Genomic DNA, 19,574 nt, shown 5'->3' with positions numbered 1-19,574 from the left:
ACAGTGGCATTGATCAGAGCAGGACTGTCTAGCTGAGCAATATTGATTTCCTTCCTCTACCTGAACTCAAAGTGATCTGAGGAAGGGAATGACAAATGGAGATTGTCACAAATCCCAGTCAGGGTGAGCAGATAGAGAAATGATCAATTCAGTTCAGCCTGCAGACAACCTCCCATTGGAGGAACTGTTGGAGTTTGGAAGCAGTCCATTAGCTCTCCATAAGATTAAATTCACTTACCCATGTAAATTACCAATGACAAAGGTGACTACAATACAAGCAATTGTTGCCTTCTTGAGCTGGTCATAGCTAAAACAAAAAAAATACTCAGCTAACTTGTACAAAGTGTACTCCAGATAGCTGAGATTTGGTCAACTGAAATAGAGAGTTGCTGGCTATTGTTAAAACATCCTAGTCTCAGCCCCATTTACATCTTTGAGAATGATCATCGACAATCTTTGCCAATTGGATGTGTCACGCCCCCCCCCCCCCCCCCCCACTTCTGGTCATGTCACCATTATTTTCTGGAGTTTGACTCGATTTGCTTAGAGTTGTGTCAGTAGTGAGGGTGATGAAAATCAGCAATGGTTTCAGTAGAAATTAAAAACACAAAGTGTTCGAAACATTCAGTAGGCCAGGCAGCATCAATGAAGAGAAAAACAGAGTTCATGTTTCAGGTTTATAATCTGTCATCAGCTCTAACACTGAAACATTAACTCTGGTTCACTCTCCACAGGTGCTGCCAGACCTGTTGAATATTTCCAGAACATTTTGGTTTATATTTCAGATTTCAGTTGGACAGTCACATTAACAGGAGAAATATAGACCATGTGCAGGCTGATGGGGTTAGTTTGATTTAGCATTATGGCCAGCACTGACACCGTGGGCCAATGGGACAGTTTCTTTGCTGCGCTGTTCTATGTTCTATCTTCTGTTTTATTTCCAGCATCTGCATTTTTTTGTCTTTTGTCAACAGGATATTTCATGACCATAATGATACTAAATGATGAAATATAATAATTAAGCAATAGAGGAATCCCCAAAAATGGACTACTGTCTCTCTATTTGTAGCACTTAAGACAGTTTGGCAGAATACGCTTTCTTTTTAGTTCCAAACACCTGCACTACATTCCAATGTCAGCTGCAAGGTGAAAAGAAAAATTGATTATTGGACTTAATTTCACGAAAACACAGAAGTTATTTGGAAATATTGTGGAGCCTTGTTTCCCACTCCAGAGCAAATACCACTGAATTAGCAGAAGTCAACAACTTAACCCTGGAAGCAAATGTCACAATATTGTCATCTTTATCTACTTGTAATATGACAGTGTTTTGACGGAGTTGTTTAAGTACAATGCCCCTCTATTCTGCTTGTTGAACGTGCTCCATTATCTCAGTTCAACAGATCTAGGCATTTTTCCTGCATTACTTATATCTCTTGGTATCTACCCAGCTCCCACGTAAGCACCAGAATTTCTATTAAAAAATGCTGCTTGATCTCTTCTGATGCAAAGGTTGGATCAATTGGCCCTTACGTTCTCCCCGTGACCTGCGTGGGTTTTCACCGAGATCTTTGGTTTCCTCCCACACTCCAAAGACGTACAGGTATGTAGGTTAATTGGTCTGGGTAAATGTAAAAAAAAATTGTCCCTAGTGGGTGTAGGATAGTGTTAATGTACGGGGATCACTGGGCGGCACGGACTTGGAGGGCCGAAAAGGCCTGTTTCCGGCTGTATATATATGATGATATGATGATAACATTTGGATGAACGTTTATCATCTGGACTTGCTTTCAAATGGCATAATTTCAAATCTGAGAATATGTTCTTCTATTTCTGCATTCTCTTTTTAGGAGGAGATATCAGTAACCATTTATCCTGTCCATCCTGTTCATTATGTATACCCTCCTGTAACCTGTCTGGCTCCCGGTTTATCAATCCTGGTGAACAGGTGTCAGGTATTCTATTCAAGATTGCACATGATAACATCTCACCAGCCCTCCTTATGATTACTTTATTCTTTCAAACTTCTTGTGAGGGTCACTTTCGCTTTATTAAGTGGTTCCTTGCCCCTGAGAGTTGACTTTTAATAATTTATTAACAAAGTGCCCATCTCCTTCCCTCATATTTCGAACACAAAAACAACCCGCATTTAAATACCATCATGTTGCCAACATTTCAGGTGCATTAATGTAGCAAAACCTTCCAGAAAGGAAATCATACATACACCCGAGGACAGAGTTCAGTTTAGTTTCGTTTAGTTTAGAGATACAGCATGGAAACATCAAAAGATAAGTGAGCTGTCCGTGTCCTTGGAAACAGGCCCTTCGGCCCACCAAGTCCACGATGACCGTCGATCTCCTGTTCACACTAGTTTTGTTATCCCATTTTCGCATTCACTCCCTACACACCAGGGGTAATTTTTACAGAGGCCAATTAACCTACAAACCCGCACGTTTTTGGAATGTGGGAGGCAAATGGAGCACCCGGAGGAGACTTATGTGGTCAGAGAGAGAACGTGCAAATTACACATAAAGCACCCGCGATCGGGATCGAATCCGGCTTTTAGGAACTGTGAGGCATCTGCTCCGCCAGCTGTGCCACTGTGTGTCCCATTTTTAATTTTAATTTAATTTTTATTTCTATAACAGACAGGGGGTAATAGAGATGTAGGAGGTGATAAGAGATGGGGGTGGTGGGCAAAGAAGAGAGAAGGAGGTGAACATAGAAATAGAACTTCAAAACTGAAGCTTTGTTGAATCATGAGACAAAGTCAATGGGCCTGGGTATAAGGACACGGGCAACTGAGCTGAAGCAAAGGGTGGAAGGTGGGATTCCACTACTCACAATGGTGGTGGCCTAAATCAATCTTGAGATGGCAAAAATACAGATAAGAGTTTCAATCGTATGGGCTCCAAGGCTGGCATTGCTATAGAAGTGGAAGTGGAACAAGTAGAAGTTACAAAAGCAAGAATCTTTTTTAAAAGCATCCCTATTCTATGTATGTTATTTACTGAAGTTAAGGTTGATGCTGTTACCTAAAATGTTCTATTTGAGTTTATTCACTCAATGTTCTTCTCGTTGCCTTTCCTGTGTGTTTTCTGCAGTGTCCTTTGTTAAGTGCTGTTTCTACCAGACACGTTGCTCTGTTGGAAAACCAGCAACCAGATAATACACTAGGCTCTAAGTGTTTTTCCAGCCAAATAAGGTCTGGTCTGGCCGCCACCAAATGGTCTTGATCTGGCCCCCAAATGGGTGGTAGTCTAGCAGCTTGCAGCAATAAACACACATTGAATTGGTTGTAGAGCTAGTAGGAAAGGAAATGATGTTTGTTCCAAACATCTAGTTCAGCCACTTTTCCCGTATGCAAACTGAGCAATCAGTCCGCAATAAATAATTATTTCTAAAGATGCACCATAGAAAGCATCCTATCCAGAGGCACCACCGTTTAGTATGACAAGTATGACAAGTACTCTGCTCAAGACCACAAGATACCACAGACTTGTGGATGCCATTCATTCAATCTGTCTATCACTCTGCCTAGACTAAACTAATCAACCAGCATAATAAACAAAACTAAACTAAACAACCAGCATAATCAAGGACTACTCACACATCAGTCATTCTCTCTTCTCCTCTCAAACCATCAGGCAGAAGGCACAAAAGCTTGAAAGTACTCACTGCCAGATTTCAGAGCAGCAGCCTCTCTGCCGTTATCAGATTGTTGAACAGACCTCTCATATGTTAAGGCTATATTCATGACCTTCCAATCTGCCTTCTTATGGGCCTTACACTTTTATTTTAACTCCACCTTCTCTGCAGTTGTAACAATACTTTGCACTGTTTATGTTGTCTTTTCCACTGCATTATATATGGTATGATCTGTCAGAATAGCGGGCAAACAAAAGATTTTCGCACATCTCGGCACACATGACAACACTAAACCAATGCCCATAATGTGAGCAAAAAGTCTCAGTAATTATACCCAAGAGGAGGTCCTTACGATGGTTTCAACCCTAATCATATTCCAATCGCCACTTGTCTCTCCTCTAAGTATCCCGTTTTGAATAAACACGGGGTAGAGTTCTGCCACATGAACCTGATCCTAGCCCAGACCATCGCACTCAACTGTGGTGATACCTGGGGCTTAATACCCTTGTGGTTGCACAAACAACTCTAGAGATTGCGAATGGGTTTACAATAGCAGGGATCACTGAAAGCAGAATGTTCTTCTGTTTGTGATGTCCGCAGGGTTTTTTTCCTTTATAAGTTCAGCCAGGGAGCTGTTTCCCAGCAGCATCCATGTCTGAGTGATGTGGTTCCCCAAACCCTACATGACTAAATGGTCCTTGACCTGAGATGTTAACGCTGTTCCTCTCCCTGTGGATTCTGCTTGACATCTTAAATGCTTCCTGCAGATTTTGTTTCCGATTTCTGATGCAGTATTTTTTATTTTCATTTGCGTTAGCCTGCGTCAGCCTGAGAAGCAGGCTAACGCAATCTCAAAAAAACAGGGCAATTGTGGCTTTTATGATGTAGACTAATTAATTGGGACCAAGGGACTTGCTCATAATCCATGCCTCACCAGCTCCCCCATCAGGTGGAGTTTGTTTGGGTGACTTGGGCAGTGAGAGATTGGAATGGCACGAGGTTACAAGTGGAAAACTGCACTTAATGGAGGGATGGGTGTCCCACTACAGAATTCCTGTGAAGTGTCCACATCCAGTGGAGGGGCAAGTTCTGTGGGCGGACATTCTCAGATAGGCGTGCAGTGAAAGTGACGGTGGCACTTTGGTTTTGCAGTGCGCCTAAACAGAGGTGGTTGGCATACTTCATCCTATCCAGAGCAGCACAACTTGATATTGGGTAGTTAGCACTGAAAAACCACATCCAGTGGAGGGATGAGTGCCCCTGTGTGTTTATTCCCAGATAGACCTGCGGTGAAAGGGAAAGCTGGCACTTTGGTTTTGCAGTGCACCCAAACTGAGGTAATGATTGCCTAGACAGGAAGGCTCGTACTTGTCAGGAGTGACCGGCAGTAACCGGTGGCTCAGCTTCAGGGATTTGACCCAGGAATCTGAGTCCCTGTCTGCCCCCTCTTTGGTCTGTGTTGCAGATCCCTGATACTCTTCAAAGAAGAGCAGACAGGTTCCGCCCCATGTCCTGCAAAGACCTCCTCAAGAGCCATCATTGAAGTAGGTTCTTGTTCTGTTGTGTGCAGGATTGAGCTGCACTTAAAATGGAAAACAGCAATGACAGATCAAATGCCTTTGGGTCTTTGGGGCAATTCTTTCTTGCTTGGCTGTCAGGGAACATCTGCCTAAAATGCTCATATTTTTGCAATGATAAAGTCAAACAAGCCAATTTGTTCAACCGTGGAAAAAAAGAATAATTGGTAACCAAATTGGCCCTTTTTTAGCTCTGAAAATCTCATGAACAAAGTGTCTGCTAGCCACCCACAACAAGATGTGCTGCAATCCATGTCGTTCAGTGCATTAGTTGAACACAAGTTTAACTTGCTGGAGGTCCCATGGGCATCAGACAGAGTGTTACAGTAGGAGCACTTACCATAACACTCAGGCGCAACGGAATATATTAATGTGCAGGAAGGAACTGCAGATGCTGGTTTACACTGAAGATAGGCACAAAATGCAGGAGTAGCTCGGCAGAACAGGCAGCAATTCTGGAGAGAAGGAATGGGAGATGTTTTGGATCGAGACACTGAAGAAGGGTCTTGACCAGAAACGTCACCCATTCCTTCTCTTCAGAGATGCTGCCCGTCCCATTTCTCCAGCATTCTGTGTTTATCCGGAAAGTATTATTAATCTCTTTCAACACTTTGGGCAAGGTGTCCTCTGCTGTCACTTCATCACCTCCTACTGCACACACCATCAAGATTACAGCCCTGCATTTCAAGATAGCCATGTTATGTGATGCATGTGGCAATGTGCAAGCTCAAACCTCCCTCACAACTTAATCCTTTCATCCTTCCTATCCAGAATGAAGTTGAGATGTGGTTCCAAACATTCGATCCTTACTCCATCTTAGTCTCATGTGGGCTTCACTATTCTGATGCTTGCTGGGAGAGGTGGAGTGCTTGTGGGTGGAAAGGGCAGGAGGAAGGTGAGGAGGAGTAAAAGCAGAGCTTCTGAGGAACAGGGCAATATATAGGGTCTGCCGAAAGGAATTGGAATTCGCAGCCCATGTTATTTTGATATAGTGACGACCGGGTGGCTCCAGCAATGGCTGCCTCGCCAACTGTCTGTCCCTTTCTTTTTAGTTGTTTTTTTAGTATGTGTTAAATGAATGTTTTTAGTATTCTTTAGCTTGTTTTATGTGGGGGGTGGGGGCAGGGAGGGGGTTGGGAGAAACGTTTTCTAATCTCTGACCTCGATGGGGTATCGTATCTCCGTCCACACTGCGGCCTAACATTGAGGAGTTGGTAGCCTTTTCTGGAGACCGACTTCGAGAGCTCCACCACGGGAGCCCGCGGGACTTTAACATCGCGGAGCTCGCAATCCCTTTGCCAAGGATCGACCTCTGAGCTCAGCTCTACCACAGGAGCCTGCGGACAGTGCTGTTGTGATGACCTGCCACTACATAATACTGGGGTACACTGTTGATGGGAACGAGTCTGTTATTGGATTGGACAACAAGACTACTGTACTGATGGGAATGGGTCTGTTACTGTACAACACCGGGGTACAGAACTGGTAGGGATGGGTCTATCGCTGTATAACACTGGAGTACAGTACTGGAGGGGATGGGTTTGTCACTGTTTAGCACTGTGGCACAGTACTCATGGGGATGGGACTGTCACTGTATTACACTGAGTACAGTTATGTTCGTGGCGGGGTTGTCACTGTATAGCACAAGGGGGCACAGTACTGGTGGGTACAAGTCTGTAACTCTATAACATTGGGTACAGTGCAGGTGATGACGAGTCTGCATTATGTAACACTGGAGTACAATACTGGTATGTGCTCGCTAATCACTGTATAACATTGCAGTTCAGTACAGGTAACAGTGGGTTTGTCAATGCATAACACTGGAGTACAGTACTGATGGGAATGGGTCTGTCACCGTACAATACTATGGTATTGTGCTGATGAGGCAAGTCCGTTCAATTAATACCATGCACTTTTAAATCTGCGGTGCTTTCAATAAGTAGCTTTGGTAATGGGTAACTTTCATGGGCAACTTTTGTATTGTATTTTTAGTGTTTTCTCTTTCACTAGTATGATATCATTTCATGCAATGAAATTTCATACCATGAACATTTTATTCAATTACACTACCTATAACCAAATGAGGAGATCCCAAGTTTTCAGTATGTCTTAGCAGTTCATGTTTGATCCAACGGGTCGGGATGAGAATCCAACTTCTCCACAAGTCTTGGGTAAAAAAAAGCAGGGATGGCTGTCTCTCCTCAATAATTCTTTTTTATGAGTGGCAACAATGAATTTTGGAGCAACAATGGTGAATAAGCAGAAGGAATGGAGGTCAAACGTACTTGGCAGTTAGGTGGGTGAGGAGGTTGGCTTTCATGCTTTCTTTTTATTTATTCATTCACAGGACATGGGGGAACATCCAACATTTATGGTCCACCCATAATTGCCCCCTGAATGAAATATGAAGTTGAGCCATTTCAGAGGAAGCTTCATACTGAACAACACTGGAATCATAAATAGATGGGATGGGTGTATAATAATGTCATTATTTACAGCATATATTGCAGCAACTCCCCAAGGCCTTTTGGCATCAGCTTCCATGACATGGCCATCAGGGTGATAAAACATGCCTGGAAGCTGGCAGGTTCTTCTCAAAACTACCCACCATTGTGTGACGCAGAGGGTTATGGTTACTGTAGTTAGCCAATAGGCTGTACTAATAATCCACAGACCAGAGTTCAAAAGCTAGTCGTTGCTAAAGATGGCCATGAAACAGCCAGATCAATGTGGTGCACTCGTGGCCTTCATGGGAGGAGATTTCCTGTCCTTATCCGTGGAATCATGCAACAGGAAAACAGGTGCTTTGGCCCACCGAGTCCGTGCTGACCGTCGACTGCCAGTTTCCTCCTATCCTGGAGGTATTTAAAGAGACATTTCCGAGTACATATTCTGGGAACTGGCAGAGGAGTTGGGGCCAATGTGAACCAGCCATGATCACATTGAAGGACGGGGCAGGCTTGAGGAGCTGCTCCTGTTTTCTTGCGCTCGTGTGTGAAGTGTACCTCCTTCCAAAATTATTGATTTGCCTCAATTGTGATTAAGTAGAATAGCTCTTGTTTCTCTTCTTTAACTGGAAGTTAGGGCACCACTCACCAGTTCATCAGAGACTGTGCTCTGAGAAAATCAGCAGCTGGCAGCCTATGCTTGACTGATATTTGACTGAATTCAAACTGATATTTCAGATGATGGCATCAATGGTGACAACATTTGCACCCTACCCCGCCCCTCCTCCCTCCTCCCCCAACAACCCTGCACCCCTTCCAACCCTTCTGATCTCATTTGCCTCATTTCTCAGACTTCAGAAAACAAGACCATTCAATATCTTGTATATTACTTCCTAATTAAGTTACTTATTGCCAAGTCTGTCCAACATGCAGATTTAAGAGCAAGCCTGCAGGTCGAGTATATCATATCTGAATTGAAACAGTTAATTTGCCTTATCAGTTCTAGATTAAGAGTTTAATTAGCAGGAGACTATAACCCAACTGCTAAAGATCCATTAAAGGTCTAATCATGTAATGGGAAATTCAATAAAAAAGCAGTGTGGAGTTGGAACGTCACTACAGTTACTCTGCTGCAATCTCCTCTTAATAAATCAATTACCCAACCTATTTATTGCAAAGTTCCCACAAACACAATTAAACATTGGGGTGAGAAGTCCGATGCTTTAAACTTCAAATTACTGACCTTGCAAAGGAATTGTGTAAATCATTGCGCTGTAAATCGAAGATGGTGGCTAGCTCTATTTTCTGTTCTTATAATTGACCCATTTTCGGTTGTGATAGTCGTTACAAAGCATACCAAAGATTCATCCCATATTACTGGTGACCCAGGAGAGCATCTACTCCAAATGACTGCCACTGTCTCGCTCTTAATAAAACCAACCCACAGCTTTGATTAACCTTACTTTTCACTTCTCAATCTGAGAACCATTTCTGTAGTTTGAGCAAAGCAAATAACTTTTTGAAAACTTTGTAGGTATTCCCAATAGGCCCACACATTTGTAAATATAAACAGCTTGCTAACTCCATTACCACACTAGTGTATCTTGATGTGTCGGAAGGAATTGCAGATGCTGGTTTACACCAAAGATAGACACAAAAGGCTGGAGTAACTCAGTGGTTCAGGTAGCATTTCTGGAGGAAAGGAACAGGTGACCCTCTTAGTCTGAAGAAGGGTCTTGATCCTTATCATCACCTATTCCTTTTCTCCAGAGATGTTGCCTGACCCGCTAAGTTAGCCCAGCAATTTGTGTCTACCTTTAGTGTCTCCTGATGTCCAACACTTATTTTGTTGATCATATGTTATTTGTCTATTATAAGCTCTATTTAATGCATTGATGGTGTGATGGAATGTGTGAATCAGATACTGAGTATAATGCCAGCTCTGTTGGCAGTCTCAACCGAGGGAAAACATTGCTGCACTAGCTTCAAGCCAAGGATGTTATGCTTGGTTGCACAGTGATGGCTCTAGTCTGACACTCATCCAGATTGTTAGTAAATTGATATATTGTTCTGCCGTGAGAGAGGAGAAAATGTCACTTGTCAGATGGTTTTCCTGCACCGTTTAACTAAGGATAACATGGGAACAATCGCGAGTGTGTGGAGCCAATGAAGAAGGGTCTTGACCCGAAATGTTACCCATTCCTTCTCTCCAGAGATGCTGCCTGTCCCGCTGAGTTACTCCAGCTTCAGTTTAAATCAGCATCTGCAGTTTCTTCCTACACACACTTTTTAGTATAAAAAAAGTTGTGTAATTTTTATAAAATGAAACTTGTAGTGGGGTTTCACTGCTCTTTGCTGCACACTATATTTGTACTGGTGCCCACTCTCTCTTCATGAACCTGGTCATTTACTGGTAGATCAGCACAACTAGACCATGGAGAATGTACGTGCCTCCATAGAGCACTGTTAAACCAAACCTGCCTGAATCATCCCCTGGAGGAAGGACTCTGCATTAAGGTTCACTCAGTTGGAATTATTGCAGGAATTATTGCCCATCCCCATGTTTCCCTCATTAAATCTGGCCAGGCACTCTCCAATCAAACAGTCTTTTGCTCAGTGTGCTTTGGTGCATGTTAGCCTTGGTTGATGTTTCTGCAACTATCAGAGCTTCTTTTAGCTCCTTAATAATAATAATAATAATAATAATGCATTACATTTATATAGCGCTTTTCAAACACTCAAAGACGCTTTACAGGGATTTCTAGAACATAGAGAAGTGAATAAATAGATAAATAAGTAAACGAACAGAGAAAGGAGACAGAAGGTGAGGTGACCTTCAGTGGTTGAAGGTAGTGCTGAAGAGGTGAGACTTCAGTGATGTTTTGAATGTGGTGAGTGAGGAGGAGTCTCTGACGGTTTGGGGTAGTGAGTTCCATAGGGTGGGAGCAGCGATGGAGAAAGCCCTTATGGTTCATCCCCTTGTAGAAATAAATTCCCTTGGCATGTAACCAATTCCACGTCTGTATTAACTAATAAAGAAACCATCTGAATCCCGTGATTGGATTCAAGACTTCCAACGCAACACGGAAAGAAGCCATTAGAGCCCCAACATCAGCTCTTGGCAGAGCAATTCAATGTCCGCCCCCCCTCCCATTATTTCTTTTTACCCTGGCAACTTATTCTCTTCCATATACCCATCAGATTCTCTTTGGTTCCTTTCCACTTATCTCCACTAGGGGTGATTATTGTGGCCAGTTAATCTCCTAGATCTCTTTCGGATAATGGAAGGAAATTCGAGCACATTGCAGCACATGGTACAGTTCGGCACAGGAATAGGCCATTCAGTCAACAATGTCTGTGCAGACCATGATGCTAATTTAAATGACACGTCTATTTGCACAGGCCATCCCCTGCCTGTTTATATGTATATCTAAATGCTTCCTAAACATCACCATTGTAACTGTTTTCACCACTTTCCCTGGTAGCACATTCAAAGCACTCAGTTCTTTCTGTGTATAAATCCTACTTTGTAAATCTGCTTTAAACTTTTCCCCTCTTACCTTAATCTTATTCCCGCTGGTAGGTAACAATTCCTCCCGAGGAAATATGTTCTGAATGTCTATCTTGTCTATGTCATAATTTCATATAATTCCTCGCGGGTCGCTGCTCAGCGTCCGACACTCCTGAGCAAACAATCCAATTTGTCCAACTTCTCCTTCTGGCTAATACTTTTTAATCCAGGCAACATCCTGGTTAACCTCTTCTGCACCCTCTCCAAAGCCTCTATATCTGTATTATGATTAAACAGTTAGAACTGCATACAATACTCCAAATGTGGCCTAACTAAAGTTTTACACAGTTGCAACATGACTTCCAGATACTTATATTCAACACCCCAACAAATGAAGGCAAGCATGTCATATAATTATTTACCATCCTGATCACTTACGTTGCTCCTAAGAGTAGGCATGTCAAACGCAAGTGGGCATATATTTAAAGTGAGAGAAAGGAGTTTAATATGGAATCTGATAGATAAGATTTTTTACACGGGGAGTGGTTGATATCTGGAAAGTGGTACAAAAGCAGGTGATGAAAACAGTCAATTATTAAATTTAAGAAGCATTTAGGCACTCACCTAAACAGGCAAGTCATGGTAGGGCATGGACCTAACGTGGGCAAATAGGATTAACGCAGATGGCCAAAAAGGTTGGTACATCTGGTGTGGGCCGAAGGGCCTGTAACTGCGCTGTACGACTCTATGACACCTGGGGGAAACCGACAGGGTCACGGGGGGAACATGCAAACTCAATGTGGAAATCACCAGAAACCAGGATTGAACTCCGATTCCAGGAAACCACGAGGCAGTAATGATTACTGCTGTGCCACCGCACTTCTCTCTCATTCATATGGGGGGGAATTCGTGTCAATTCTGGTCAATTCTGTATCAATTGGAATATCTGGACCATTAAAGAAATTCTAAAGGAACAAAGGTCCGAGTCAAGTTGTGGAAAAAGAAAATTCAAAATGTACAAGAAAATTGCTTGTAATTGATAAAAATGTGATTGAACAAAAATATCTGGTCAACCTTTCAAATGTGGTCTCCAAGTGAAAAGTAACAGAAATTGAGTCTGAGACAAGTTTCTTGTTCAAGGAGAAACTGAATAACTATCTTGTAGTGTAATGAGTGAAGTGGTGCGGAATCAATTGGTCAGGGTAAACCACACTTTCTAATGGCTTTCTTCATCATCAGTATTCAGCAGCAATTAAATACAAGACCCAGAGCATGTACAGCAATTAAGTCATTTTTGGCCATCTGCACTAATCCAATTTTCCCACATTAGGACCATGCCATACTATGTCTTGCCTGTTTAGGTGACTGCCTAAATGCTTCTTCAATTTAATAATTGACTGTTTTCATCACCTGCTTTTGCAGCACTTTCCAGATATCAACCACTCTCCGTGTAAAAAATCTTATCTATCTGATCCCATATTAAACTCCTTCCTCTCACTTTAAATATATGCCCACTTGCATTTGACATGCCTACTCCTAGGCACACCGCACAGAAACAGGCTCTTCGGCCCAACTGCCTATGCCGACCAAGATGTCCATCTTCACTAGTCCCACTTGCCCGCATTTGACCCATATCTCTCCAAACCTTTCCATTGTAATTTGATTAACACAAGTCATTTTAAATATATTCCAGTACTGTACCAGTTCAGACACACGTACCACACACATGCGCACACATTGTACAGTGTTTACATTCCTAAACTAAATAGCTCACCAGACATTTTAAGAAAAGTGTTCACTGAAGGCAATTCTTTCAGATCAATTAAACATTGGAACTTTTACAAGTATATACACTATTATATACCTGTCCAAATGTCTTTTCGATGCTGTTATAGTACCTGCCTCAATTATCTCCTCTGACACCACGTTCCATATAACCATCACTCCTTGTGTGAAAAGGTTGCTCCTCTGGTTCTTATCAAATCTTTCCCCACACACCTTAAACCTATGCCCTCTGGTTCTTGATTCCCCTACTCTGGGTAAAAGACTGTGCTTTCACCATATCTATTCCCCTCATGATCTTACACACCTCTACAAAATCACCCCAAAGCCTCCTGCACTACAAGGAATAAAGTCCTAGGCTGCCCAGCCTCCCCGTAAAACTCAGGCTGTCAAGTTCTGGCAACATCCTCATAAATCTTCTCTGCATTTTGTCAAGCTTAACAATATCCTTCCTATAGCAAGGTGACAAACTGATAACAATACTCCAAATGCAGCCTCACCAACATCTTGTACAACTTGCCTAAGGCACCTCATTGACATCCACTGTGAAGAATAACAATGCTACAGGATTTCCAAGACAACTTTATGCCAGTTGCTGTCAGTGCAGCAATTGAAATCTAATCATAACAGGCATCATCAAACCTTTGGATGCAAAAGATGTATGGCCAAGACGGGGAAGTGGACTAGGTGGAAATCGGCCTTAACCTTATTCAACGGAGGAGCGGGCTTAAGGTGGCCCATTCCTTCTCCTCTCTCCACCACCCTGCCGGACAGTGAGTTCCAAATCCCCCAGCACATTCAATAACTAACATAATTCCATGGCTCTTCAGTACTGTCCTCTCTATGAGGAGATAATATTTTTCCCTTTTTAAGGCATCTCATAACTTTATACAGCTAGCTTAAATAACCCATCCCCACTCTGTCTTTCCTCCTTAACCTAGATACCCCAGCCCTGGGAATATCCAGCTATGTCTCATTGATTCTGCAGCTCTGTTAATTAAGCGGTGGCACTGAACATCACAGAATGTATGAAGTCTGGGAACATCACTGGTTTACAGACTGCAGAGACAGAGAGCACTAGCAGAGTGAAAGGGTGCCCCTTATGTACATCTCACACATTTCACTCCCATGGCACAGACAGCTGTGATATTTTCAGCGTGCTCTTTGCTTTATTATTCTGAGCCATATGCCCTGAGATGACAAAGGTTCCTTACTCATTCCTTTTCCAATCCCTCAGTTGAAAGGATTGCCAGAAAACCTGGTGTGGAGCCAGCACCAAAATGGAATGTGCAAGGATCAGCAGTTTGCAACCAGGCATCGTGCTCATGCCGCATGGTCTTGGACACCAGAGATCGACAACTCTGATGAATGCCCACCCAGTGCATTCATCACTCTATGCCATGGACTGGAATTATCCCACGGAACCCTGTATCTAATCCTCACGTTTCATAACCTGCTGCCGTCTTCCTAAACTATCTATCTATATTGCGTCAATGACTGGATCACTTCATTCACTTGCTTAGCATTGAACCACCATCACCTCTACTGATACTGGCCTCCCACAATGCCTTCTTGGCCTCATTCGCGGTTTTCACTTTCAACACAAATCAAGCTCCCTTCTATTGACTCCATTAAAAATCACACACTGCCTCGGCAAGGCCAGCAGCATAATCAAGGACAAGTCGCACCCTGGCCACTCCCTCTTCTCAGGGCCGTCTTAACGCATGGGCCTGATGGGCACTTGCCCGGGGGCCCCATGCTGATCTGTGTATGTTAAGTGACTTGCAATAAATAAATACTACTTTAAAAATGTAGGTTCAATAAGTGCTTTTTTCGCAACATTTTCAGTGCTTCTCACAGCGATCTGTAAGTGCTTTTCGCAACAATGTAGCACCCTAAGTCCATCGCTAAGTGCTTTTCGGTAAGTGCTTTTCGCCGGCACGACGGGGGGGGGGGGGGCTGGTAGGGAAAGGGGGGTGGGGGAGAGTAACGGTGGGGGCCCCAGTACACTGCTTTGCCGGGGGGCCCATAATGCTGTAAAAACGGCCCTGCCTCTTCTCCCATCAGGCAAAAAGTATAGAAGTGTGAAAACGCACAACTCCAGATTCAGGGACAGTTTCTTCCCAGCTGTTATCAGGCAACTGAATCATCCTACTACAACCAGAGAGCAATGCTGGACTACTATCTACCTCATTGGTGACCCTCGGACTATCCTTGATCGGACTTTGTTGGCTTTACCTTGCACTAAACGTTATTCCTTTATCATGTATCTATACACTGTAAATGGCTTGATTGGAATCATGTATTGTCTTTCTACTGACTGGATAGCACGCAACAAAAGCTTTTCACTGTACCTGGGTATACGTGACAATAAACAATAAACTAAACACTATCCAGTTGGGCATCACTCAGAGCAGTGCAGAAACACAGCAGATTGTGCCGTTGCCTCTAGGTTCCAGGGACCCATGCTCGATCCTGACCTCTGTGTGGTGTGTGGTGTGTGGAGTGTGTCCACACTCCCTGTGCACATATTCCCAGTGGGTTAAATGGCCATTGTGAGTTGCCCCAGGGGTAGGTGGGCGAAGGGGATTGTTGGTTTGCCATGAGAACTGGATTCGACTTGATAGGGAGGTTTCCATGTTGTGAGAGACATGGGAAGTTTACATATGAAAGAGATATTTGGAATCATGAAATCTTTTACAGCCAGCCATGTCAGGTCAGGGCTTTTCCAGCTATCAAAGGTTTCCAGAGGAGATTGGTGGTGGAGCTTGCTCTGGCTCACCAAGTCAGCCCACTGTAGTCCTGGAGGCCATGTCACCACGAAAGACTTTGGTGCCTGGTCCGACAATTTAGGCAGATGGGGTTGACCCTCAGGATCAGAAAAAGATTAAATATATGGGTCAGCAACTGTATTCAGGTACCAGAATGCATTATTATCATGATTTCTAGTCATCCCGTTAATCAAAGCAGGGATTTATCCCCACCCTATAAAGGATAAACCAGACTAATCACCAGATCTACATTTTATTCCACCTCACCTTATCTGACACCTTTTGACTCCTTTTCACCTCTGGTCTTAATCCAGCCAGAACAAGGGGTCACAGTTTAAGGATAAGGGGGAAGTCTTTTAGGACCGAGATGTGAAAGTTTTTTTTCACAGAGAGTGGTGAATCTGTGGAATTCTTTGCCACAGAAGGTAGTTGAGGCCAGTTCAGTGGCTATATTTAAGAGGGAGTTAGATGTGGCCCTTGTGGCTAAAGGGATCAGGGGGTATGGAGAGAAGGCAGGTACGGGATACTGAGTTGGATGATCAGCCATGATTGTATTGAATGGCGATGCAGGCTCGAAGGGCCGAATGGCCTACTCCTGCACCTATTTTCTATGTTTTTATGTTTCTATCTCCCAATCGAGCATCCCTCACCTGCATCCACCTGACTTTGTCCTACCCTCCATGTCTTTTCTAGCTTTCTGCCCCCTGCCACAATGAAGAAGAGTTGCACAGGTGTTCTGTGGCTGGGATGACAGCTCCAACAGCAACCTTTGTGTGAAGTATGATGTCCCTTGGTGCCCATTGACTTCAGTTTTACCAGAACCCTTGGATGTCACACTTGGCCAACTGCTCCCCTAATGTCAAGGGCAGTCACATCACCTCTGGAAATCAACTCTATTGTCACAGGTGAAAAAACATAACGTCGCCTCCCTTCACACGGGGGTTCTGCGTTTGCACATGGTGATTGAGCAAGGTGTACTGTGGCATCATCGGATCAGCATCTGAAGAGGAAGAACTTCTTTAGTCAGAGGGTAGTTAATCTGTGGAACTCATTGCTATAGAGGGCTGTGGCGGCCATCAGTGGACATTTTTAAGGCAGAGATAGACAAATTCATGATTAAAACGGGTGTCAAGGGTTATAATAATAATAATAATAATGCATTTTATTTATATAGCGCTTTTCATATACTCAAAGACGCTTTACAGAGATTTAGAGAACATAGGGAAATGAATAAATAGATAAATAAGTAAATAAATAAACAAACAGAGAAAGGAGACAGAAGGTGAGGTGACCTTCAGTGGTTGAAGGCAGTACTGAACAGGTGAGACTTCAGCGATGTTTTGAATGTGGTGAGTGTGGAGGAGTCTCTAACGGTTTGGGGTAGTGAGTTCCATAGGGTGGGAGCAGCGATGGAGAAAGCCCTGTCCCCCCAGGATCTGAGTTTGGTCCGGATGTGGGGGGATAGGAGATTGGCAGCAGCAGAGCGGAGGGTGCAGGTGGGAGTGTGCCTGTGGAGGAGGTCGGTCAGGTAGGATGGGGCCAGGTTATGGAGGGCTTTGTAGGTTATGAGGAGGATTTTGTACTGGATTCTCTGGGGGATGGGGAGCCAGTGGAGTTTATAAAGGACGGGGGTGATATGGTCACGGATCGGGGTGTGGGTGAGTAGACGGGCAGCGGAGTTTTGAATGTATTGAAGTTTACTGATGATTTTTGAGGGTGCGCCATAGAGGAGGCTGTTGCAGTAGTCCAGACGGGAGGTGATGAAGGCGTGGATGAGGGTTTCTGCAGCTGTGGAGGAGAGGGATGAACGGAGACGGGCAATGTTTTTGAGGTGGAAGAAGGCTGTCTTTGTGATGTGTTTGATGTGTTTGTCGAAGGAGAGGGTTTGATCAAAGATGATTATGGGGAGATTATGGGGAGAACACAGGAAAATGGGAACACAGGAGATTATGGGGAGAACACAGGAAAATGGGATAAGCAGGCAGAGATTAGCCATGGCTGAATCGTGGAAAAGACTCGATGGGCCGAATGGCCTAATTCTACTCCTATAACTTGTGAACTTGTGACTGGTCAACAGGCCTAGAGACATAAATACAAATCCCACCATGCCAACTATTCATGTCTTTAAATCCGTGGTTATTAAACAACTGGGAGGAGGGACTCTGGTGTCATTACCTAGTCCATGACCACACAGTCACTCCTAAGTCCCACTAACTTGTGGTTAATATGATTCCAATTGCTCTGGTCCCTGATATGGTGTGTAAAGAATGTGTAATTGTAATGGAATGAGATCTCTGCCTTCGGTTTTGATTTGGATATAGAGTAGCTCTGGAAGGGATGGCCTGATGCTGCTCCTGTCGTGTTTATGAACAATATCCACCAGACCTTTGCTGCAATTAATGTTTTTATTTTGTGTCAGAGTTATACACTGTCCCACGAATGGAAACATTGGCTCTCCTCTTTTGTGCTTCTGCTGAGGTTTTCCAAAGAGAAAGAGGCGCCACAGCTGAGCAGATGGGCCAGATATTGTTTGAGCAGTTGCACAATTCTCCAACCTGTCTGCACACAACGTTTTGCAGTGTCAAAAACTCTACTCTGATCTTCACTACTTGCATTCTTCTGAGATGTCTAAGGCTCCTCACCTACAGCTCTGTCCCACCTTCCTTTCACTGATGCATTCCAAAAAAAAACATGGAATCGGTGGATCCAATTACTGGAAGGTCAGGTTAATTGAATGACTGGCATAGAGGCAATAACAACCTACCTTTTTTCTTGTGTGCTGCTCTTAAACAGCCTTAACACCATCTAAAACACAGGAATCAACGGGTATGGATGGGGTTTCCTTGCACGCTGTCAATTTCACTGACTCCGCTCCCTGCCTTCTTCAATTCCAATATTCTGTTCTTGCCCTCATCACCCATCAGGACACACTGCTGCAATGCAGGCCACTCTACATGGCTCCACTTATGCTACAATACCTATCATGACTCTGGAGCAATGTTAGTGCAATGTTAGTGAGCCTCTGGAGCAATGTTAGTGAGCCTCTCTCCCATAAGTCAAGTCAATTTTATTTGTATAGCACATTTAAAAACAACCCACATTGACCAAAGTGCTGTACATCTGATTAGGTACTAAGGAAAAAGGAGTCAACTACACCCAGAATCCCTATTCACATTACAATGGAGCCTTGTTTGGCAGCAGAACTGCTTCCCATCGATACTAAGGCTGTAATGGAAATGTTGCCTTGGATCTAGTCCACCGTATCAAAATAACATGACATCACCATTGCTCTAGAGGTAAGCTGACATTTATATACTAACATCCACAAATTTCTTAGCCACAATTACATTTTTTTGTAATAACAGATACATTAGTTCGTCTCTTTCAAGCAAGTTGCTAACACATCAATGTTTTGGGCTTCTGCCAATTGAGACTACATTCAATTGCTCGCTGAGGCATTTGACTTTATTTCCCCAAACATGTCTGTCAAGAAACAGGCTTACTATGTAGTGATTATGACAAGTGTCAGAGAATGTCAGGCTAGGTCACATATAACACTGCTAACACTAGCAGTGCTGTGATTGTGTTGGTCTTACTTGATTAATTATGTCAATATTACATTGGAAAAGCTGTTATAATATGTAATGATGTACAATGAGCAGGCTGTTGTTCACCCTTCGGGTTCAAAGATGACCATGACTTCACTTTCAGTTGGAGGATTGATGACTATGGGTCCGGAAGTGACTGGTGAGGCCAATCCGGGCCCGGAAGGCACGCCCATACGTAGGACACAAGTGGATGGGTGCTGCAGTGGAAGTGAAGGTAGCCCGGGCCTTGC

General features: G+C 43.6%; 1 protein-coding gene across 5 annotated transcripts in view; it reads right to left on the bottom strand.

Moving 5' to 3' along the window:
* Positions 1–19,574, bottom strand: part of LOC144594287 (RNA-binding Raly-like protein) — a 735,788-nt gene that overhangs the window by 444,360 nt on the left and 271,854 nt on the right. The window lies entirely within an intron of this gene.

This window comes from Rhinoraja longicauda, chromosome 6 (assembly GCF_053455715.1).
Source record: "Rhinoraja longicauda isolate Sanriku21f chromosome 6, sRhiLon1.1, whole genome shotgun sequence".
Classification (NCBI taxonomy): Eukaryota; Metazoa; Chordata; class Chondrichthyes; order Rajiformes; family Arhynchobatidae; genus Rhinoraja; species Rhinoraja longicauda.
Note: the sequence above shows the minus strand (reverse complement) of the source record. Positions and strands in the feature narration are given on the sequence as shown.